Source organism: Acomys minous (assembly GCF_964271855.1).
Source record: "Acomys minous genome assembly, chromosome: 15".
Classification (NCBI taxonomy): domain Eukaryota; kingdom Metazoa; phylum Chordata; class Mammalia; order Rodentia; family Muridae; genus Acomys; species Acomys minous.
The window spans coordinates 11,972,338-11,998,010 of record NC_140497.1 but is presented as its reverse complement, the minus strand read 5'-3'; the positions used below and the strand labels follow the sequence as shown (position 1 = coordinate 11,998,010).

At 42.8% G+C, this 25,673-nt stretch overlaps 1 long non-coding RNA gene across 1 annotated transcript in view; it reads left to right on the top strand.

Annotated features, from left to right (window-relative positions):
• Positions 1-25,673, top strand: part of LOC311584732 — a 207,611-nt gene that overhangs the window by 12,359 nt on the left and 169,579 nt on the right. Inside the window, exon 2 of the long non-coding RNA XR_014774986.1 lies at positions 16,273-16,416. This is a non-coding gene — a long non-coding RNA (uncharacterized lncRNA). The remainder of the gene's footprint in view (positions 1-16,272; positions 16,417-25,673) is intronic.

Below are 25,673 nucleotides of genomic sequence, written 5' to 3'. Positions count from 1 at the left end.
TTGATTCTACTTGTTGGGGAAGGTATGGCTGAGATCCTGAAGAACCAGGACAGACCCTTGAGCATCTGATGTAGTTGCTAAAGATGGGTGATTGCCTACATATGTTTTCTTGCTTGTATGACTTACACTTTTGGAAATCCTTATCTTTGGGTGATAATTATCTTAAATCAGGGCTTAGGTGTCAAGGTTTGTACCACCACCCCATTTCCGTCATAGACCAACTAAATATCTTTGAGTAAGTCATTATGCTCTTTAAGGCCCTTTAGCTTCCTTATAATAATTGGGTGAGGTGTAGTGTGATGGGTGACTTTTAAATGTCTGAGTTCTTGTCTTCTTAAAAGAAAAAATTCAGTGTACAAATGGCCACTGTTGAACTCCCTAGCCTCTTTCATGTAAGTTAATCTAACAAATCGTCTTTATAATATATATATATATATAGTGTGTGTGTGTGTGTGTGTGTGTGTGTGTGTGTGTGTGTGTTTTACTGGTTCTGCTCCTTCAGAGAACCCTGACTGATACATTGCTAAGAAGAATAGGCGATAACAATGGCTTTTAATTCAGCTCTTCATCTCACTTTACAGTTGAAGGAAACAGCACCCAGTGAACTATGGGATTTGTTTCCATATTACAGCAGACCAGTTAGAAATTTACACTGAGCCCGAGGATTCCCGCAGCTTAGCATTGTTTGTGCTCCCATCTTCCTCTTCACCTGCCCTTTAACATGAAACATCAGTATGTAAAAGGCAGTGCAGACATGGTTAGAAACCTGACATCACACATGGTAGATGTGATTTGAAACGAGAATCTGAGTGTTGGTTACTGCTCTTGTTGGGACAAAATGCCTGACAAAGCAAGTAAGAGGAAGGAAGGGCTTGTTTGGGCTCAGGGTTTAGGGGTGTAGTCCCTCGGGTCAGGGAAGACTTGTGGCAGGAACATGACGGACCTGGTCACATGAGCCCACAGTCAGGAACACAAAAGAGATGAATGCTGATGTCCAGCTCACTTTCTTCTTTTTATTCTGTCTGGGACCCTAGCCCATGGTAGGATGGCCTACACATTCAGCATATATATTCTCCCCTTAGTTAGATGTTTCTGGAAACATCTTTAAAGACACACCAAGGGCTGTGTCTCCATGTCAACCTTTGATGGTCTACCTGCTTGAATGGAACATCCCGATACTGGAACAAAATCCATGTGAAAGCAGTCAGCACACACTTACAAGTTCAGTACTTCCTGAAGGAATACCTGGAAAGTTCTAGAGCAAGTCTTTTTGTATCTGTAGCACATAATATTATTCAAACATGAGTGTGTATAGAAAGATTTTTCAAAGTGGTTGTGTGTACAGGAGACATGTTCAATGAAGTTAATCACTACTTGAAGGCAGAATATCAAGCTATCCCTACTAGTCTGGCCATCTGCCATGCATCCATGGAAGCTGTGGCCAGCAAGAAACATCCATCTGTGGAGAAGTGAGGAGAAGGCTGTTGTCAACAGAAATCCTCACAGGCAGAGAGCAGCCCCGTGCAGCTACTCTCATCTGGTAGACACTGAGCAGGTAGCCTTTCTCTGGTCTGAGAATTCATACAAGCTCTGTCATCACTGTTATTTTTACTAAATTTATTACCTTATTTATTTGTGAGTGTACATGTGTGCATGTGTGAGTGCTAGCGTGTTCCCGTGGAAGTCAGAGAGAAACCTTTGGGACTTGGTCCTTTCTACCAACCATGTGTGTCCTGGGTCAAACTCAGGTTCTCAGCCGTGATAGCCAGTAGCATTATCCACTGAGCTATCTTGTAGGCCCTCATTTTTTTTTATTCATATTAGAGGTGAATATTCTCCTTGGACAGACAGAGCATTTTCAGATTAGGCCACCAAACACATTTTTAGATTTTGTTTAATGGGGACACATTATGTTATTACAACTTTACTAGCTGGATACAAATGCAGGTTGTACTTTGAAACACGAGGAAATGGCTCTCCCTTGCGAAGCCCATCCCTTACTTGTGGGACTCTTACCTCTTACCTCTGTGACTCTTGCATTGCTTCCGTGTCCACATGCTCAGATATGCCTTATTTCCTCTGAACACCTCTGTTTCTTTCCATCCTTCTGATTAAGCCTATCTAAAATATGATTATTAAAATCCCCAGCCATGTTCTACAAAAAATTGGCAATTAAGTATGCTAGCAACTTGTTGCTAGTTCTGAGATTCTCTGAATTAGGTTATTAAAAAAAGATGTAAAATTTAGAGAATTGATTAAAAAAATCATCCTTTTAATCTAAATTTTCCCCTTGACATATTATACTAAACCTTTGGTCAGAGAACAGGAGTACCTGGACTTTGGTGGGTTTGACGTGAATGTATGGTAAATTTGGAGTTGTCTGAATGGTAAGAACCGTGTAAGTTAATTTGTGGATTAATGCTCCCAGATGAATCTCTGTGAGCGCTCGTCTCTTTTGACTCTGCCTTGCTTCTTATCTGTTTAATCACTTAATTTAAAAGGATGGTGTAGAATATTCATCAAATAATCTTAACGATGATTTTATACACGCTGCAATTTACTGAGCCCTGGCCATTTGACAACAAAGCAGGGCAGACTGTACAGCTCAACATCTTGAGTTATTAGATTATAGTCAGAGAAAGCACACATGTATGTGCTATGAGGAAAAATCCACCATGGGAGCACATTGAACTCATCACCAGTAGCTGTGAGGGAAGTGCAAATTCAAATAAGATTGCCTGTCACCCATCTTCTTATTTCAGTAGCATTATGGTACAAGGCAGCATCTCATTAAAGAGATTCCTGCATCTTTTCCTTTAGTGTCCTGGGACAAGGTGGCATCTTGTTAGAGGGACCTCACGAGCATGGGTATGTGAGAACTATCATTTGGAGAACGGACTCAGTGTTTTCTTGTAAATTCACTGGGATCTAAGTACACTGTGCCTTTTTCAAGGGTATGCAGCTCACTCATGGCAGTGGACTCTGCAGCACCCTTCTGTTCCTCTCAGTGGTGTTTTTCCCTACTCCTGAGCCTAGATTCAGCATAGCTCAGATATGGAAATGACCCTGAGGGGAGGGACAGATGGAGAGAGGGAGAGAGGGAGAGAGGGAGGGAGGGAGAGAGAAGGAGAGAGAGAGAGAGAGAGAGAGAGAGAGAGAGAGAGAGAGAGAGAGAGAGAGAGAGAGAGAGAGAGAGAATATATAACAATGAAGGCTTGAAAGCTTATTTAGTTCTGATTGAGGAGCATAAAACGAATCCTTGTTTTGTGTCGTATTCATATCACACTCTATTCTAAAACTTTACTGAGCACAACTCTTCAAGTGTTCTTCCTGTGTTGGGAGAAACAATGATGTTCCTCTAAGCGTCAGCTTGTCAGTACCTGCACAACCAGACTGTCACCATAAGCATATCTCTATCACAAGCCCCTCTGAAGCACCTATAAATAATGGTCTGTGCATACAACCTCCCAACACTGTGTGCTGTCCCATGACAACAGTCTGTAAGAGAGACCTTAGATCGTCAAAGATTAGCCTGGTACTATTTTTCAAAAGGTTGAAGGACAAGGAGTTCCCATTGAGACATTGCTATGTTGATTCCCTCGGGATAACCACACTTGACTTGTCTGTCTTCACCCACCTCCATCCTTGACTCCTTGCTCCCCTGTGAGCAGTGTGCCAATTTCTCACCTGTAAGTAGGCTGACCAACGTGGGTGTGCTGCTGGCCCGGCGTGACAACAGAATCACTTCCTCGCTGATTATTTTTCATAGAACAGTCTGATTTTCCTGCCTTGAAATGTCAGAAGCTCTCTCCATGTCTGATAAAAAAATAAAATAAAGTCCCAGTGGCCATGAAAGGAAAATAAGACAGCGTCTAATGCTTTCATTTAGTGATGGGGAATGGATCTCTGTCTCTAAGTGCCCCTCTGCCTTCTGGTCACCTGGAAGAGGCAAGGGGCAGGCGCTACTTCATCTGGGAGTGAAGCAAAGGTCACCATGGTGGGAGTAACTTTTGATGAAGAGAGAGATTGCTCCTCCTGTGACTGCATGCTCGGACCTAGGCTTTTCTGCCTGTTGCCCTGACCTGATTACTTTGAAATTCTATTATTCAAGTCTTTAACACCCATGAAAGTGCCCCCGCACACTTTCCCAAGGTGGAGTGATAGGAAGATGGAAACATCTTTTAAGAGAAGACCTGAGGTTTTGTGTTTTGATTGCATGTGTTAGCTCCTCCCTGCAGTCCGCTTGCCCAGGAGAACATCTTTACCAATATCTACATGTCAGTCTTCCTCTGTCCATTTGGTTCCTGGTTATGATGGTTGTCCACGTGTCATTGGTTGGGTTAAGGGATGCCCAGACACCCGGAGAAGCACATTATGGAATGTTTCTGTGGGAGACTGCTGTGTTTACTCCTGCAAGTGACAGCAGACACCCCATTGAGCTTGATCATTCATCTTTCCTCACCCTTGTATGTGGTTCTCCTGGCACTTACACTTCTGGAATGGTCTCAGTACCACTCACAGCTCTCCTGGTTCTGCTGTCTGCAGACCTCAGTGTGGATCCTTGTTGATTCTGATTCTTCAGGAACCCCTGATACGATATAGTGTGAGAGTGTAGGTCCACTTATAGCCCAATAATTCTAGAACTTTCTCCCTACTTTCACTGTGAGAGCTTTGAATTTGATGTCACCTCTTTGCTTCATTTTGTGTAGAGGAACAGTTAAGAGGAGACTGTAGTGGGCAGCTTTCCCCTGCACAGATCTGTAAGTGTACATACATACACACTTATACCATCATCATGCACATATATGTGACTGCCCTCACACCTACATTTAGTTACAAGATATTTCGGTGTTTCTTGGAAATCAACTATAATTTTTATCACCATATGAATTTGAGCCCAAAATGGTGAATTCAGTTTTAATATCTATTTCTCTTTGAAGATGGACAGCCCCAAGTACAATGCCTGTTAATAAAAGTAGCAACATTGATTAAATTATGCTTTTAAGATTCTTTTTTTAATTTTATTTTTAAAAATTTATTGACTTTACATCCCAATCATAGTCCCCTCCTCTTTTCCTCTAGATCCGACCCTCCCTTCCTCTTCTCCTCATTCTCCTTTCTTAGTCATCAGAGAGGGGGAGCCCATCTTCCCTACCAACTGATCCCAGCCTATTAAGTCTCATTAGGGCTGCCTGCATCCTCTTCCTCTGTGACATGGTAAAGCACCCTGCTAGGGTAAAAATGATCAAAGTTCACACAATGGAGTCCATGGCAGGGACATCTCCTGCTCCCCCTAATAGGGGGACCATATGGAGACTGAGCTGCCTACCAGGTCCTCTCCATGCATGGTCCTTGTTTGTTGCTCCAGTCTCCGCCAGACTTTTTGGCTCTTGTCCCCTCTGGATCCTTCTCCCCATCTCCCTACCCCCACTCATGCATAGGACTCCCTGTGCTTTGTCTAAGGTTGGCTGTGAGATTCAGCTTCTGCTTTTATCTCCTGCTGGGTGGAGTCCTTCAGAGGACAACTCTGGTAGGCTCCCATCCTGTTCTCTCTTTTCCTAAGCTTCCAGTGTCTATTCTATTTGCCCTTCTGAGTGAGAATTAATCATCCTCCCTAGGGTCTTCCTTGTTACTTAGCTTCTTTAGGTCTGTGCACTGTAATATGGTTATCCCGTATTGTGGGAAATATCTTCTTATAAGTGAGTACATACCATGCGTGTCCTTCTGGGTCTGGGTTACTTCACTCAGGAGGAGCTTGTCCAGCTCCATCCATTTGCCTGCAAATTTCGGAATGTCCTTGTTTGTTTTTAAGATTCTGATTGGAGGTTGCGCAGCCGTTTCTAGGTGAAGGGAGTTTTTGCTTTCTTCTGAGAGAGAAACTATATTAATATCTGATTTCTACCATGGATATCTATGTGCTCAAGTTCATGGATAGATGTCATGTTAGGCACTACAGAAGAGCCTGAATGTCTTTAAGTAACATATTCATCCTTGACTGAGATATCAGAAACTAAATGGAAGGAGTTGAAGAAGAGATATATCTGTGGAGGACCCATTGTTTAATCTGTAATGTTTGGCAGAGATATAATGTCATTAATATAAACTGTATAAAAACAAGACTGGTTATTAGTCTAATGGTCTAATAAACATGAAAGATAGCAGATCCATACACAGAAGAATCTCTCTCTCTCTCTCTCTCTCTCTCTCTCTCTCTCTCTCTCTCTCTCTCTCACACACACACACACACACACACACACACACACACACACACATACACATCCCACATATAGCACAGACACAGATACACACTGCTCCCAAATGCAGACAGACACATAGAACTACCATTCTGACACTTAAGTTTTGACTAGTCTTTGATCCATGCTTTCATGGGTTTTCTCTGGATGTGTTCATGATATGAGCTGCGCTTGACTCTCATCATCCCTGTGAGCCCAGCCCTCTCCCTCTTCCTCTAGTGCTGGTCCATTGAATCAGTCAGCCCTGTAGCCCTCATGTAAGACCTGCATCGCACCAAGACCTGCAAATCACACCAAAAGCAGGTTACTGTTCACTTAAACCCCAAACATTGCAGCCAGGGACAGTTATAGTCTTCCAACTCTTTCAGACTTATTCTCGTGGATGCCTCTTTTCCTCCTAATCAAAATGCCACATGTGGATTGATGGAGCCCAGTCTCATTCTTGTATAGAACTCATGCGCTTAACAACCTGTAACCAGGCTGTACCCCCTTTCTGCCCATCTCCTGATTGTTCTTGTCTTCTTTAATGTCCCTTGTGAGTGCCTTGGGCTCGTTCTTGTAGTCAATGATAATTTTCCTATCTTAAAGGGTTAGTCAGTAGTTTTCTTTTCATTTGCAAAGTCTGTATTGACTTGTAGTATAATATAAACACAGGCATAATATAGGGGTTCCAATTTATGCCCACCACAATCTATAATTCTTTCTATCCAACTAAACAATAACCGTAAACTAAAGTCAAAGTGGACCAATATAAAACACAGGGCCTAGTGGGCACATTGGTATCTATCTGACAAGTCTAAGGGTAAGTTCATTTGGGTGGTTCTAGCCAGACCTGTAGACTTGAGATCTGCAATCCCCACCCCCTCCACTCACCCCTCCCTCCCTCCCTCCTTCCGTTCTTTCTCTCCCTCCCTGCCTTTGCTCCACTGTTGCACAGTTACACTGTGTGGTACACCTCCGGGCCCCAGGTCTCCTTTCACAAAAGAACAAATGCAGCTCATACTCTCTGCACTTGTAGCCCGCTCTGATCCAAGTCCCAGAGCAGACTCTGTAATGGTTGCTTCTAGTCTGTTCTTTCTCATCCACTCTAGACAGGGAGATCAGAGAACCGAACGATGAAGGTTGGAAGAGATTTATCCTGGATAACTAGACAGTGGCTCCCTCACCTCTGTTGGATTTCAGGGACAGAGGTAAAGTGGCTCCTTCAGGAGAGTTCTTGGGTCCTACCATCTACTAGATCTGCTTCTGTGGCTGCTTCTGCAAGTCCATTTGACAACTGGACACATGACAACACAGCTTAAACAGGTCCTACTGATAGTTCACTCTCAAGTACTACAGACATGTGAGTGAAAAACCTCTGCCTCTTTCCCCAGTGGTGGTGCAGTTTTCTGACAGGGACACTTGCAGGGAACATGGCTAAGCACTTCTGCCATGGCTACACTGTCTCAACTGTGTACTGAGATCGGCTGGAGCACTGACTGTTCTGACATCAGTGGGAGCATTGACTGTGTTCTGAGATCGGCGGGAGCACTGCCTGGGTCCTCTGCTCTCTAAACTCATTTACTTGTCAGAGCTCAAATTCATAGTGTGGCATATACAAAATAAAACATCATCAGCCACATATTTCCCTAAGTGGCCCATACCTCTTCACTCTTTCAGGTTCTCACAGATACAATGAAAACCATTCAACTGCTAGAAACAGAGCTGGAAGTAGACAGAGGATTAAAAATAAATTATCTCTGCCCTTTCGTCTTTGTTAGCAGGGGAGCCGTAGAGAACTCAGGGCTCAGAGGACCTGAGCCTTGACTACTAAGCTTGCTGACAGGATTTTGGCCTAGACAACATATCACTTTCTTCCCAGGTCTCTCTAGTGAATGCTGTCAAATTAGCAGAAGCCACTGCAATGTATCAGCTGGCAAGTGAGTCTTTGTTCTGAAGAGTGACAGCCCTGAAAAGCCACTCTGACTTCTCTCACACCCCAAGGGTGGGTGTTGACATCCTGTTGTCAGCGCGGAAGGAGATGGTCTGTTCCAGTGGGAACAGTTTGTAGCAGGTAGGAAAGCAAGGGGCAGATGGAAGAAGGTTCTGCAGCAGGGACCCGTGGACTGTTTAGAGGGTGCTGTGCAATTCCGATGACGAGGGCCATATCACTGAGGAAACAAATGCCACATGTGTCTATACCACAGCACACCTGTGTGTTGGATGTGTGTAGTAAGGGTCTGCTGATCAGTTGGCTTCAAGGTTCCACCTCCCTCTGCCCCCCCTCAAAGTGCTGTGTTTACAGTCACAGACTACTTAGTCCTGGCTTTGGTTGGGCGCCACGGATGTGAACTCATGCTCAGCAGGTACATTAGCCACCAGAGCCATCTCCCCTCTCCCCACCTTTTAAGCTTTTAGAGATGCACTTTCTGTCAGCACAGCCGCTGGGGAGAGAGCTCCTGATGGGAAGTCTCCGGCCCTCTGTGGCAGCTGGCAACCTCCCAGGTTTTGTTGCTTCCAGTACCTACTTCACTTCTCAGTGTGAAGCACATTTGCTAGGCTTTTTTAAAAATGTGTTTGTATTTTCTTTAAATCTGTATCATCTGCCTTGGGCTGACTTGATATTACAGAGAAGGACATCAAAACATTTGCTGAGTGAATCAAGCATATGCCAAACAATGACCTATTTATATTATTCCGTTGCCTTAAAGAACGTAGTAGTTTTTCTCTCTACCACTACTTTGGTCCTTGCCTTTAAGTAAACACTGCTTGATAACAGCACGAACAAGAGCAGTTTTTCTAAGCATATCTGTTCTGAGATGTAGCCCAGGCTTGAACTTACCTTGTAACTGAGTGTGGCTCTGGCCTCCTAATCTTCCTGCTTCCCCTCCACCAGTCTGGGATTACAGGTGTTGGACAGCAACACACCCGGCCATAAGCACATTTTATATTACACTTGCCTAGAGACTAGGCTCCATATGAGATAGTTTTAAAAAGGAAATAAATATAATCCTGTGCCCAGGATGGGGCCTTATTCGGACAACCCCACCATTGCTAATGATCTTATTAACTGCATAGGACACCTCTGAGCTTCTGCTCCTCAGAGTCTATCCACAGCACCTAGGAGTACTGGCTGTTTCCCCTCCTGCCTGTTGTTGCAGGTCTGCCTGGGTAAGAGCTTCCTCTTGGTAATCACAGGGTGTGTAGTGTTTCCTGGTAGGCTGCTAGTGAATGTTCTAGGACCAAGTCTTGTAACACACAATATAACTGATGAGCGAGGAGCCTCTTGATTTGCCAGAACAAGGACATGGGAGCATGGGATCAGTAGCTTATCCTTGGGGTGCTAGAAGTTGACTATAACATGTTCTGGGCCACTTCCTGCTTCTGTGCGATGTGCAGATGGACAAATCCTCAATGTATTCCAGAGCCTTTGTGATCAGCATCAGTGCTTAAACCAAGGAAACATAATCAATCGCCAAGCAATTAGGAGTATTCACCTGCCCCAGATCCTGCTCCAGAGGGACACTTGAATTCTTCTTTGATGGCAGATCTTGGCAGGGTGCTCGGGAGTGGCATGGGGGTGGGGTGGGGTGGGGTGGGGTGGGGGAGGGTCTTCAGCCTGGCTCAATCACAATGATGGCTTTTTGCATTGCGATCCCATTTCACTATAGCCACAGATCATAACGTTTGAGTGAAACTCACAGAAGCAAATAGAGGATGTATCCCTGTCTGGGGATGACACTAATAGTAAATACATAGCTCATGTGCCAAGGACAGAACCCATGTTTTTAGCTTTCCTTTCAACAGAAAGTTAGGCCTGATTTCCTCATGCAGAGATCTAAAAATGTGGCAGAGATAGCTTCTCATACAAGGTTTCAGGCCATGTGAATAGTGCAACCAGGTTTTACAGTTGAGGCTAGAGCCTTTGTGCTCTCTGCTCAACACAGACACTGTTAATTACCAGGGGTGACACAAAGCATGCCTGACTCCTTCAATGTAGTCTCCTTTGTCAGTTGCAGGCATGGCGACTACTTCTAGGACTGACGGTGACACTTCTTAATTACAGCTGCAGATTTCCTGCCATCTTCCTCAGCTGTTTCTTGTTACTCTTTCCAGTGCTTTGTCTTGTGGAAGACTGTTCCATAAAGCGAGCTGTTAGTGGGTTAGAGCAAGGGTGGGCAGGGTCATCGATTGACCTTCTGGTCCTATGTAGGTGCCTGTGAGACAAGAGGACAATAAACCTCTCTGAGAGGGCCAGGGAATTGACCAGCACCTGTGCCCTGCCAGTGGGAATATGCTTTCCACTCACTCAGGCAAGCTCCTTGAAAGATCAATAAAAATCCTGCCTGCTGTGTTAGGAAACTGAGGCATGGCACAGGGTTGTTAGCATCTTCTCCAAGGTCATACACTTTAAATGGCAGGGCTGGGACGGAGTCTGGTTATTTGAATCTGGACTCTTTTTTTTAAAAAAATATATTTTATTAATTTATTCATGTTACATCTCAGTTGTTATCCCATCCCTTGTATCCTCCCATTCCTCCCTCCCTCCCATTTTCCCCTTACTCCCCTCCCCTATGACTGTGACTGAGGGGGACCTCTTCCCGCTGTATATGATCATAGGATATCAAGTCTCTTCTTGGTAGCCTGCTATCCTTGCTTTGAGTACCACCAGGCCTCCCCATCCAGGGGACGTGGTCAAATATGGGGCACCAGAGTTTGTGTGAAAGTCAGATCCCACTCTCCACTCAACTGTGGAGAATGTCCTGTCCATTGAGTAGGTCTGGGTAGGGGTTCAAAGTTTACTGCATGTATTGTCCTTGGTTGGTGCCATAGTTTGAGCAGGACCCCTGGGACCATATCCACCTGTCATAATGTTCTTCTTGTAGGTTTCTAGGACCCTCTAGATCCTTCTATTTCCCCATTCTCCCACGCTTATCTCACCTTGTGTCCCAATAGGATGTCCTCCCCTCTGTCCCACTTTCCTGATAAATGAAGACATTCATGAGACATGCTCCTTGGGCGAGTGTGCAGTTGACTCTGGACTCTTGAATGCACTCTATTTCATGGAGAGGCTCACTATGGAGCTACTACTGACCTGAGAAGGACACTTGCCCTAGAGGAGCTGCCCAGGGACACTGCTGACATCACGGAGGCTGCAATTTGGGAAATTGATCCTAATGCCTCCCCTGAGCCTTCCCCAGGAAGCCCCAGAAACTAAACATGACAATGGGTGTAATGTAGAACAGCTGATCAGCAAACAGCTACTGAAATTTTACATAAATGAATGAATGATTCTATTAATACAGAGAAGTGGGTAATTAAGTAGATTTCCATACCCCAACAATGGAACCAACTGGAAAAAAATGGAGACAACTCAGTGAGCAGGAAATCTCAGTGTCCTAAGAAGAAAGCTTAGTACTAAAAGAATGGGATTTGTGTATTCTTCTTAGAAAAAAATAAAGATCCAGTCAACATTACAAATGGTGGGACATATTTGAAAATCATTTGTGGATTACCATGGTAACCAATCATCTCTGGTCCATAAGCAGGTGCTGCAGCATACAGAAGGAGACTGTAATTTAGAGCATCCTGGGTGGACTCTTCCAGCCAGCACCATTAGTAGCTCTTCTGTAGTTGCCTTTGGAGCCATATCCAACTCCACAGGTGTCATTGTTTTGAAAGATTTCAGAATTCCTCATGAACACACTTGTCATGCCTGATTTCTTTCCCCTTTGAAGTCATAATGGCTTCACCTCCACTTTCTGTGCTATTAGGATGCTAGGAAACATCCAATCACTGGGGAGGTGAACATCTGCCCACTGGTTCAAGATGCGGTTCTTCTTACTCATCCTCCTATTTGTTAACAGCTTACTCACTCTTCATATGGTTTTGACAAGGATTTTTTCATTTTGAAATGACTCACATTTCTATCTGAATTGTTGACTGCTTTCAAACTGCCAGCTTGTGCCTCTGGGAAAGCACTGCAGGTCCCCCAGTGCCCATTATCTGCCCTGCCCTGGCCAGAATTTCTAGGCACTTTTAAGGGCCTCTTGTGCCTACTGGGATGCTCCTGTTCATTTCTCAAATGCCATCAAGATGACACTAAGATGTGCGAGTATGAGCTCCAGTTTGGGAAATGACTTCAAGCTCTTTTCCTTAAAGCAACCATTCACTGGAGTACACAGAGAATTCTGAGACAGTTGGGAAATTTACTTTAGTTTTCTGGGTAAATTTCCATTACATTTCTTCAGTTTGAAGAAGTGTCTTGTTTGTCATGGAAACATTCATTTTGTTGTGACCAGAAGCTCCAGCGTGCATATTATGCATATATTTATATTTAATTAATTATAAATGAGAACACCAATGGCTGCTTGTATAAAGTTTTAATTTGATCTCTCCCTTCCTCCCTCCCTCCCTCCCTCTCTCCCTCCCTCCCTCCCTCCCTCCCCCCTCTGTGTATGTGTATGTGTATGTGTGTGTGTTGTACATCTTACATATATGTCACCCATATGCATGAAGATTTTAAAAAATAATTTTTGGTGTTTGTGATTGGATCTCAGGATTTCATACATTTTGAGTGTGTGTTTGTGTGTTGTTCCCCTGAGGTACTTCAAGAGAATTACAGAAAGCTGTTTAAAAGAGGCTCTAAGGCTTTCAAGATAGTAAACACCATAGGATACTGGTAAAGGAAGCCAGGCATTGCAGCAGAGGAAACGCGTTTCTGGCATTGGATGCCTTGCATCTTAGATGGGCTCTTATGAAGAACCATAAGAGCAGAGGTGAAACAGCACTGCTGTCTGGATGTGAATGGTATGTGCAGGCGAGACAGGATTTCATGTGGAGGTTGTAGGTGATGGAGCCAGATATACAGATGCCGTGTAATCTGACCTTAATGATACCCTTAATTTGTTACCCAGAAGCACAGATTTAAAGAGTGCCAACAGTAGATGGTAGAAATCCTAAGGGACTCCAAGGTCCAGCCAGGAAAAGAGTCTCTGCACCAGGCCACATGGAGGAAGTGGGAGTGAAGAGAGACATTTGATAATGTCACAGTATAGCAAAGTAGCCATGGCAGAGTATGGGTCAGGTTTACATATTTAAATGCCACACCCTTCTTTTCAAGGAAAAGATTTTTTTAAAATTTATTCTTGTTATATCTCAATGGTTATCCCATCCCTTGTATCCTCCCATTCTTCCCTCCCTCCCATTTTCCCCCTTACTCCCCTCTCCTATGACTGTTCCTGAGGGGGACTTCCTCCCCCTGTATATTCTCATAGGGTATCAAGTCTCTTCTTGGTAACCTGCTATCCTTCCTCTGAGATCCTGTCTTCAGATCTCTAAGGTGCAGTTGTACACAATTCACTCTTAAAATATGTTTCCCCTGGAGATAGACCCAGGGAAATGTTCATTTGAGCTAGGGCACCACTAATGGGGCATGGTTTTTGTCTTCATACTGTTATAGATTGGCTAGAATGAGTTTGATTTTCTATATAGTGTAAGAAGCTATTGACATGACAATGTACTGCATTCAAGCTGAGAAAGCATTTAAAGGGATTTTAGACAATGATTCTTTTTCTTGTTAAACCATTATGTTCTCAAATAATGTTATTTCCCCCCTTGGTGATAATGTCAGAAAATTAAAAAAATATTTAAAATATATCATGGAAAGCAATAGAAAAAAACATTGCTCAGGATGATGTTTTCACATTGATTGTGAATCTGGGTGTAAATTCATGCAGTCATAACAAGACTGCATTTTGGTACAGCATTCAGTGTTTTGACCCTAAACAGCAAGTCAGCACAGACAGCCTTTATCACTAATATTCTTTTGGAATCCTCCAAGAAACAAGAACTTGTCAGGTTATGGAGGAGTAGATTACAATTCAGTCAATTGTCACAGTTCCCCCACGTAATTCTGTAAACTGAAGTTTCCTAGTTTTTAACAAAGGCACTACCCCCACTAGACACCTCTTCCCCAGTGTTCAGCATCCATCACCACTTGGGTGTCTCTGTCTGCCCTTTTAAGTTGGACATCTAAAAAAAAAACACATTTCCTAAAGGGCTGTTGTTGTTCCTTTTCATTTGTTCAATTTCCACTTATTGATCTGAATATATAGTCTCAAAGGCCTTTCGAAAACTTTTTAAATGGGAAGGGCTTTAAGACAGAGACATTCACTTTACTTTGTCTTTTTATGGTTTTCCATTGCACCTGGAGGGCCAGTGGCCGCTAGAACTAATATTTCTTTTAAAAAGAAATATGCAAAACATATAAGAAGCCAATTGAATTAACCTAGTATTCAGAAGTAAATCAAAGCTTTTTATTAGGGTTGAATTAAGACATATCATGAGCTAAGCAAGCAGAGAAATGATATTCAATACGGGACACAAGGTTATCTGAAGAAACCCAAGTGAGTCATGAGGTTTCCTTACATATAGGGCATGTAGATTTGTGACAAGTGGTGTGGCTTGGGCTGTGGGGAAGCAGGGAGCATTAAAGCTAATGCTGGACTCCAGGCTCCCTTAGTGTCGCAAGTACCTGTTGTTTCAAAGTCCGTGCTAGCATCCTAGCATTTCTTACATTCTCCCCTACCCTAAACTCCCTTCAACTCAAGGGAACCCAGGTCTTTCCTCCTCCTAGCTACTCATTTCCTTATAACCCTGGTATTTTGGCTATTCTCTCTCTCTTTCTCTCTTGCTCTCTCTCTCACTCTTGCCCTCTCACTTTCGCTCACCCTTTCCCTCACTCTCTCACTCTGCTCTGCTGCTTCTGTTCCTCTCACTATGTTTTCTCTACTCTCTATCCCCTCTGTTCTCACCTCTCTCACAGATAGCCCTGGTCAGGTCCATTCAGCTGGCCGTGTTCTGTCTGCGTTGTCTTTCTGTTCTAGATTCTTCCAGATGGCCCTGACTGTTTTTTTTCCTCTCATATCTACAATAAAAACTTCCCCCAATTCATACTAAGTGTCTTTCGTGCCAGCAGTTTATACAGTGGGAAGGATCGTTGCTTCTGGGTGGGAGGGCGGCAATTCAGTAATGTCTGAAGGCAGGCACACTCATGGATCTGGGGAGAGAGCGCTTATGTGACTCTAGGAAAGAGAGCAGAGCTCAGAGTCGTTCCTGGAGGTTAGGGATGCAGTTGTGAACGCTGTCTTCATGTTAGGAGGTCCCCAAGGAGAGGGACTGCGTCAGGATGCTCATGTTTTGATACAGCATTGTGCTGAATATGCTCTAAAATGGCAAAGAGGCAAGAAGGGCAGCAAGAAGGACCTTGTGGGGGATCTCCCGGCGAACCTCGTCCTTGACTAGTGTTTAGTCATGGAGTTTTCAGAAACAAGTGAATCCCAAACACATTTTTTCCAAGTATATATTTTGAAAAAAAAAAGTAAATATTTTAAGAAAGAATTTTATGATACATAAATAGGTCCGTTTTTATATTAGCTGTTAATGTTTTACTGGATGCATTTTGACTATTTCTCTTATGCATGTGCATATTTGCGTAAAACATGTTTGTGAGTCTTTGGCCACAGTGTACAGGCAGCACACTATTTCTATGTGTCACCTGATTGCTGCCTATGTGACTTCAATATTTATGCTCAAATACTGTGCCACAGTCAACATAATTTGTATAGACATGTCTGATAGTCACTTCACATTCATGTATTTTAGAAACTACATCTTATGGCTTATTTCCATGGTGGTTAGCACTGACTGTCAATTTAATAGGTTGTAGAATCACCCATGAGATGAGCCTCTGGGAACACTAGTGAGAGATTACTAGATTAGATTAACCTCTGGGCCTGCCTCTGAGGACTTTCCTCATTAGATTAACTGAAGCAGGAGGACGTGTTGGGTATGTGGGTGGCACTTTCTGGTGGTGGCCCTGGTATATGGGGATCTCTGGGGAAAGGCCTCACATGATTGCCAGCTGGCCTTTGTGTCCCTGGCAAATTCATCTGTTGTGTTGCTGCTGCCACTGCACTGCCACAGTAGCTGCTTCCTTCACCAATATTAGAACCCAATGTCTTTGGCTTTCCAACAGGACTGAAAACAGCAGTTCGCCAGGAAACCCTTCAGACCATCAGTGTGAGACTGCCGAGGCATCCAGACTCTTGCTCCCAAAAGCTCCTCATTGTCGGCCTCACCTGTGTGAAGATAGCCACTGCTCGACCACGCGGACCACTCTGTAAGTCAGTCTTCACATACATTCATTCATTCATTCATTCATTCATTCATTCATTCTATCTGTTCTCTTCAGAACCCTGAATATACAGTTTTTAGTAGATGGCGTTTTTTTTTTATTTGTGCAACATAGCAGAAACGTCTCCAAACTTCACACATCTGCTCTGATTGCAAGTGTGTTCTTGTGGTCAGGGCAATGCTACCTGCGAAATAATACAAACAGCCCTTGGCCCTTCATTGCAGAGTTGTAGCTGATAGGGCTTGCTGTAGGGGAAAGGAAGAAAATTAGCCTTTAGAGGAGTGCCAAGGTGTTTGGCCTGAGCCACACTAGACAAATGGACTTTCTGTTCATGATTAGAAGTTAAGAGTGCAGGAAGAAGGCTGGAGTGGAGATTGAGTCTAGAAATCCTCTGCATATCATTGGTCTTTGTAGGCAGCCAATGAGATGACATCACCATAAAAGGAAAAAATGCCCAAGGCCAAGTCTTACGGATCTGCCAATTGAAGAAGCCAAATAAACGAATCAGATAAAATTAAATGAATCTTCTCCCCCTCAAAAAAAAAAAAGTTAAAGCTAGAGGGCAGGAGTTTGGACAGGAAGGAGGTGGAGTGAGTAAGTCCTGGTTGCCCTGGCTTCACAAAGAGCTGCACTAATTCCAGGAGGAGAGTGTTCATTCAGACCACAATCTGCGGAGATGAAAGCAACTTCAGTTTAAGGACTGTTAACTGACAAAACAGGATGTGAGAAGCCAAATCCCAACTTAGGGAGGGAAGAATAGATGTGAAGGGGTGATCTTCACCAAGGATAGGACTGGTAGAGTCCAATTCAAGAGATAAGGTGTGTATTCAACAAATATTTTCAACAAGTAGGTTGTTTTTACTCTTTCTATCAGCTTGGCAGGCTACAGTACCCAGATTATGGTTCAAACACAAGTCTAGATAGCTCTACCATGGTGTTTGAAAGAAAAGACCAACTCAGTCAAACTTCTAACATGGCACCCAAAGGAAGAGGCAGCTTTGTTTCTATCATCCTCCATAACCCACCATTTTATAACCCAGATTGTCAAAACTAATCTCTCTCCACATATGTGTGTGCACTTAGGTGTGTATACATATACACATACATTGCGTTGAATCCTTTCTGAAAGCAATAAGACCTGGGAAATTGGTTCACACATTTTCTTTGTGTAGGAATAACAGGGTGGGGTCTCTTTAGTAGCTGACGGACATATCTGCTGATGACATCAATGGCTGAGCAAGGCCAGCTTTCCTCTGGTCCTTCCTTTAGGTGAACTAAGACCCATCACCAACTTGCATGTTCACTTTTATCATATACATCCCACTGATATGGCACAAATTGTCAAAGGTTCATTTAAAGAGAGTGGAAGTCAACCAAAGGGACATTAAGAGTAATGGCTCAAATCATGCTCTCTGCAGTCTAAGGAAGGGGGCATAGAGTTGTGGAAGAGACAGGGGTAGAGGGGGCAGCATGAAGCGTTAGGTCTCGGAAGTGATGGTGTCCTTCTGTAGTTGAGATCCAAATAGCAACTAGATCCTGGGCAGAGCATGTAGCAAGACTACAGTGCATGAGACTATGAAGGACTCGAAGAATCTGTGAATGGTAAGCACTCAGGTATGTCCATGGCATTAGATGAGTTAAGCATGTGTGTTCCCATGATAATGAGAGTAGTGTTCAGGCATAGAGTAGAGAGAGACTTGAAGGATTGTGGCCATGATTCAGGGATAATGTCATCAGGAAGGAAAGAGGGAAGGTTGAGAGTTCAGTAGCTGACTGAATCCATCACTCATGCTTACTACAATGCCAGAGGGGTTTAGGAAGAAGGAAAGGGGATCACTTCATATTAGCCACAAAGAGTACAAAGGCTTTGTAGAGTGGCGTGTGCTTCTAAATCATCTTAATCTCTAGGATTTGCTTCTCATGTTGTGGAAGGCAATTTGCAAGCGTGATGAAGATTAGCTTTCCTCAGATGGGGTTTGTAAGGGCAAGGGTCATTAACACTGAAGGTCACTTCTTGCCTTTTGCTAGAGGGAGATGTGAGACTGTAGAGAGTGGTCAGGGACCAGCAATGTGCCAGCTTTGAAGATGGATGAAAGGGACCATGTGCCCAGGGATGAAGCTGTGAAAATTTTTGGAAATGACTTTCAGCTCACATAAAGCGAAGATGGTAACATGGATGCCACAAACTCTGGTGACAGATTTTCACATAGAATCCATACAAAGAAATCTGAACTTCCAAACGGTTCTTTTAACCATCAGTACCCATATTGGATTTATGACTAGCAATAAGAAACAAATACATAACTACATCTACTCCACTAATGATTACACATGTGCTAAATACCAAGTGTGGAAAATAAACCACACACCACTTAAGAAAGATGTGAAGTGCATTACGTCACCCTTGTGTTCTAATTCTTGAAGCTTGAATTATTCTTGGGACCACCACAGAAATTTCTCAGTGTGCTTCCTAAACAGGTATGAGTGTTCTGAGAATACATCCATAGGACTGACACCTCCAGAAAACTCTGGAAAGAGGATGTACACATCCTTGCTATTTCATCTTGAGCAGTTCTTTTGGAATATTCCCTATCTCCCCAATAATATACAAAACTATGTAATGCAAGAAAGAATTTGGAATTCTTTTCATAAGTTAATGTTTTCCTTAAAATTCTTCTGCTGAACTGATGGTATTTCCTCTGATTTACACAGGGGATAATACACAGTTTACACAGTTCTCAACCATCTCTGCTCATGTTCATTGGTATCTGTCCCCCCTTCTCTCTCCATCCAGCAATTAAGTCATCATTCATTGATTCCTTTTCTGCTATCATTTTCCCCAATGGCTTGCAATTGAATTTTGAAAGAAAAGAAGAAGAAAACAATGTTTGATATTTTTCCCCTTTGTCTTGAGCATTCTTTTCTAATCATTGCCTGGTTCATACTTATATTTTAGATATGACCCACTCATAGGTGCAGATCCCCCAAATAGGGCAATTAACTCATGTTCTATGTTCTAGTAGCTCCATTGGCACCATAAAACATTTATCAGTACTGCAATTTGTAAGGTAGGTTCATAATCCTAAAAGGCACAATATTCAGGGCGTTAATGTTTAGAAACTGGTATTATGTGCTCCAAAATTGTGGTTTGTCTGGATGTATAAGAGATGGCATTCAACATATCTGGAACAAAATAGTGAGACATTGTCTTAAATCATAGAAGAACATATGAAATAAATATGGATGTATTCTACAAGGGAGCCATGTTCTGAAAGACAAACTGCCATCCGTTGACACACAAAGCTTTTTTAGTTTAAGTCATGAGCCAATACAGTGTACTAGCTCTTGTGGGCTATCTCTGTGCACTTGACACAGAGTCCATCCCTTTTATTAACTTACTCAAGGAAAACAGTTTTCTTTTTAGTGTTTTAATGCATTTCCTTCTTTACTTTTAGTTTTTTCCAACTGAGTTGTTGTGGTGGTTTGAATAAAAATGGTCCCTATAGGCTCATATACTTGAATGCTTAGGGAGTTAAGTGTGACACTGGTGGTGGGCTTTGGGATTTCAGAAGCCCAAGGTAGGCTCAGTGGCTTTCTCTCTCTCTTCCTGCTGCCTTTCGATCTGCATGTAGAACTCTCAGCTCCCTCTCCAGCACCATGTCTGCCTGTGAGCTGCCATGCTTCCTGCCATGACGATAATGGACTAAGCTTCTAAAACTCTAAGCTAGCCCCTCCTTTATGAGAGTCGCGGTGGTCATGGCGTCTCTTCACAGCAATGACTAAGACAGTTGTCAATATTTTTCTTCAATTTGCTGTTATACACTTTCTGTCTTCACATCACTTTCGTTAATAGGGTTGTAAATATCACAGCTATCTCAGACAGTTGTAATACATTTTGTGCATTCCTTTTTAAAAATCTGACTTCGTAGAAGTTTAACATCACAGGTCAATGTTATGTCTAAGCATCAGGTGTATATGTAAAAGAATGTACACCTCCTCCCTAAATGGAGAAGTGACATATCTACATCTACACTCATAGGCAATAAAACTTCTTTTTTTTTGAGGCAGGGTTTCTCTGTGTAGCCTTGGTTGTCCTAGACACACTTTGTACACCAGACTGACCTGGAACTTGCAGCAATCTGCCTGCCTCTGCCTCCCAAGTACTGCCCCACCAGGCAGGAAATAAAACTTCTTATGCTTAAGACATAACTGTGGCTGACTGTGGGTGCAGTGGTGCCCCATTGTGGTTTTGAGGTGTCTCATCTAAAACCTTAGATACCTCATCACAGCATTTCGTGTGTTCTTGGTTATGATAGTTGGTATGTGAAAGCACTATGCTCAGTGTTATATTTTTATACACTTTATTTTTCCCTTTTTTATCCAAAATTAAATTTACATATGTATGTGTATGCATGGGTATATGTGTGTGCATACCTGAAGGAATTAGTTCTTTTCTCCCACCATGTGGATTTCAAAATTAAGTGGTGCACCTTGGCTACAAATGTCTATATCCACTGAGCCATTTTACAAACCCATCTATTTATCTGTTTATCAGATATATGTTCTGATGTCATATTGCATGTTTATGGTTACTGACATAAACATGGAATCATTACCATCCTTTATAAAGTGATCCATGAAATATTTGGTGATGTTTTTTACATACATTTTCATTTAAATCCTGTTTATAAAATGTAAGTAAATGTTGTGTAAAGAATTGAAAACTGTCTTCCAAAATATTTTTGAATATGTTTATGTTTGAAGGATTCAAACTTAAGGAGTTTCAGAATGGGGGAATATAGAATTTAAAAAACTTCTGAGATTATACCCCAAACTAATGGCATTGTATTTGCACTTACTTGGTTAGACGTGATTAACTTCCTGCCTGCTCCTCTAGGCCTTGTGATCTAAATGCAGTGTCTCTTCTGCCTCCACTATCCATGCCTCAGCCTGGGACTCAGACACTTGAGGCTCTAATCTATGAACGAGTGCATAGTGAGTGCTCCTAAGAAGGTTGTGCTCAGCCCCAGAGCTGACACAGCTGTGTGCTGATAAAGCCAGGGAGAGCTCAGGTTCCTCATGAAAACCCACGGCCACCTGTAACTAGAAAACTAGGACCCAGAACAACATCTGCAATCTTTGGAATGAGTATTGGGATGGTGAGGTAGCTGAGAACAGCACTGACACTCAGAAAACTAGTCATCACTTCTATGACTTGGGGAAATGAGTGGAAGGTCTTGCCTATATGACATGAAGGACATAGCCAGGATGACCCCACCCATGTTGCCACATTTCATGAGCTGTACGTTAGGGCTTCAGTGGAATGATCAGTGTGTTTAAGCCAATGCTGGGAGTCTTGGTCGGTGTTGGATATTTTTCTAGACCCCAGTTTACTTGCCCTGTGTCTGCTTTGAACTGTCTGGAGTCAACACACTTTGCCCACTGTGGGCTCTTTGGAGTCTGGAGTTAGTGTATGTGTGAAAGACTCGGTAAAGCCTCACATGCATGGCCTCTGTCACTGGCTTTTCCAATTATTTCAACATGTGCTCTCTTCTCTCAAAATTTGACTGGTAATTTTATGTTTTGAAGTCACTGACTTTTGAGAATATTTGTGGGTGAATAGTGTCTTAATTCAGAAAGCAGGAGGTAGAGAGAGATGTGAAGACACTTTCACGGTGCATAGAAACATTTCTTAGTGGCTATAACAGGCTCCGGGGAAGACACTGTGGGTGATAATAATGAAAAGTAATAGCCACTATCTGTCTGTCACCTGCTGGCTTTGTCACATGGATCAGGCCACTGTTGTGCTTTGAAGATATATCTCCAGATTCCTGGGTTGAGAAAGTGAAAACCCAAAGGAGTGCTGTGGAGAGGCAGGGTTGGGCTAGAGGTCTTTCTGTGACGATAGAGGGGTTCATCCTGGTATCAGGCTTTAGTTCCCATAAAGGCAGGATTCAGTGCTTGTTTGCTCTTGTCCACCTGTCACCCCCTCCCCAGACACATCAGGAAAGTCCTCATTGGTTGCCAGTGCCTTGTTCCTAGTAATATAAGGGGAAAACTGCTCTCTATCTCTTGGGTGTTCTGTTACAGTCACCTAGAATACACCAAGCCATCCCTTTATTCCTCAGAAAACCCAGTCAGTGGCAGAAAACCAAAGCCTGCAAGTGTTAATGCTCCAGGGCCTTGTAGGCTAATAAGTATCTAGAAATATCATGTTTAGTTATCTTCTTTATTCCCATTTTTCACCCAGATCAAATTATCCTATCGTTCAAGTTAATTGTGATTTTTCCAAACACTTAATCTAGTTGGGAGTTGAGGAAGAAGTAAGAGAGATAAATAAGATATTTATTTTGAGAACAAAGACAAATAGCATTGCCACTGAGGACAATATTTTGAATGCTTATTTCATTTCTTTGGAATGAGGAAAATCCTCCTGTCCTGCTCTGGGGAATCCCTGCGGTAGACTTCAGGAAGGGTAGAAAGATAAAGAGGGAAACATATAAATCAGCATTATCCTCCCTGAAATAGGTACCCCTGAACACAGGTACAGAGAGCCAGGAGCATCCAAGTCCCAGAGAACAAGATTACCGTGCTCATGGCCTGCTCAGAGATCACTTCACCCAAGTCTTCCCTATACGCAGCAGGATGCAGTGTGCTCTGCAAAGCCTCTGTCTTTTCAGGCAGGTCCTCTACGAGCCCTCCAATTCCTGTATCCAGATGTGACCTGGTGCTTGGAGAGTTTACAAATCCAGGCTTAAAAGGCACATATCTGAACTGCGCCAATGTAACTAGTTAGATGACTCATGATTAAACCATAGGCCTCCCTGCTAGAAATTGCCACAACTCGGGAACCTTCAGAAGAGAATTAAGACAGACAGAGGGTGACATTAGCATTGACTTAACAGATGTTGGAAGGCGGGTCAGTCGTCTTCCGGGAGGGCACGTGATGGAGCTAGATGAGCTTGTGGTTTTTCCCTGTTGTGGCATGCCGTATAAGTACCACCATGACACGCAAGACCCTTTGGTGATTTTGGTGTACGATTTCCCTACAACATAAGTAACATTTGCTGCCATGTTCTGTTAAAATAGTTATGACAGTCTGAATCCTTTAATTCTATTTGAAGTTCAAATGGCCTGTGATTATAGTATATAATTATTAAAGGAAGATTCTCCCATTAACTAATAACAAGACATTACATATCAAAAATAAAAACAAGATACTTAAGTGTTAAAATGTACTCCATTTTCAATGACCTTTTGTATTTGCTTTATAGTTCTTGCTCTTGTTGATTTTAAGCAGGAGCAAACTTGACTCCCTCATTTTCAGACTGACAACAAATAGTGAGAGGTCACTATCTGGAGTATTGGTGACACCTGCCTGTCTCCTCATTCGTCAAGTTGTCCTATCCAAGTGTGTATTCCCTTAAATCGGTTTGCCTGCCATTCCAGTGGGAAAGCATGGACCTTACAAGGAAGTATTAATCTATAAATTTTCCAATATAATTAGCCCAGAGCTCAGTTGAATAATTTGCAAATAAATCATTCCATACGTTATCCACAACCTTGGGAATGAAAAGCTGTTAGTATTGGAAAATTTTTATTACATTATTGAGTGGAATACCAATTTTGATGTTTCTGATGGAGGTAGATGAAAGGGCCCCAGATGTCTGATATCCGCAGATCTTTGCAGCCCTCCAGTTGTTACTGAAAATTCTTTCGTAATTTAGGATCTGAGGTGTAAAGTGTCATGACTGTAGATGGGATTATAAAACACATGAGAGTTTGGAGCAAGAGAGCCCTGGGTTTAGATTCTTCTGCTTGTTTGCATCACAGCTCTCCTACACGGAGTCAGATATTTGTATTGCTAGCATGGGTTTGGTGAATACCCCTGGTGCCCAAGGACAGTCCACTGACATGATAACCCACCTGCCACCTTGTGTACACTGCCTCGGTATGAAAATGCTCAGAGCTGGGAACCCTCAGTGGAGAACATTGGAGACAGCAGTGATCATCCTGTCTCTCCTTTAAGATCAGCACAAACATTAGTGGTAGATGTGAAATGTGAAACTTGGACCTTGAGCTCCAGTTCCAGATCAGCCCTTTTTGAATTACACCAAAAATTACTGCAATGGGGAATATCCAGTAGTCAGCAGAAAGCCCTCACCTGCCTGCAAAGAGTACAGACAAAGGGAAATCCTCCAGGGCGTTTCCAAGTATACTTTCCCCTCAGGTATCTGAAGTGCCATTATCACAGCAAAGCATATAATATTAGCAGCTTGCAGCCCTGTTTTCCTCTGTGAATAAGCACATGTACTTAAGTTATGCATCCTCTGTGCTCCATAATCCCAAATAAAGGGCCGTCAGCAGAAAAGGGAGCATTACCTCACTCAAGAGCTAAGGCCCTGTACACTTTCTTTGCAAAAATATAAGTGGGTATTTTTCAAGGATGGTTTGAAAAACACTGCAATCTCAAGGCAACCGTAATTCCTATGCCATAAAGCCTATATTATTTTGCTACTTAGTTTCCGCGGTAAAGATGGCATCAGGAAGTGACTCTCCAGGGTGGTCGTCCATGTTTCTACTTTTTTAGTGACTTGTTTCTGATTGACGAATCACTGTGGGTGAGGTGTGTGTACCCATGTGTGCATTTACACAGATGTGTATGCATATGTGTACATGTGGATGTGGGGGCAAGAGGGCTATGCCAGGTGTCATCTTAAATCACTCTCCACCTTTTTGTAAATCACTTTCCACCTTTTTGTTTGACACAGCAACTCATTGACCCTGAGCCTCACTGATTATTTTATAATGGCTACCCCAGGGTACTCCAGAAACCAGACTGTCTCTGTAGTCCCACAGCTCTGCAATTACAGATGCATACTGCCCTGTGTGGATGCTGAGTCCAGACTCAGGTCTTCTTGCTTGCTCCATAGGTACTCTGCTACCATAGCCATCTTCAAAGCCCTAATTATTATAATTTTAAGGTGTTCATTTATAAGCCATTTGATAATACAAATAAATTGAACTTGAAGTGATAGAGAAAGAGGAGTGGAAAATGCACACACACACACACACACACACACACACACACACACACACACACACGCAAAGTGCTTGGTGATGGTTGCGAATCAGATATTTTTTTAAAAAATAAAGAAATCCAGAATTAGTGTCATTTTCTAGTTTCTGGTGCGGTCTATCTAACTGTTATGTCTCAGAACGTAACACTTGTTATATTTTTA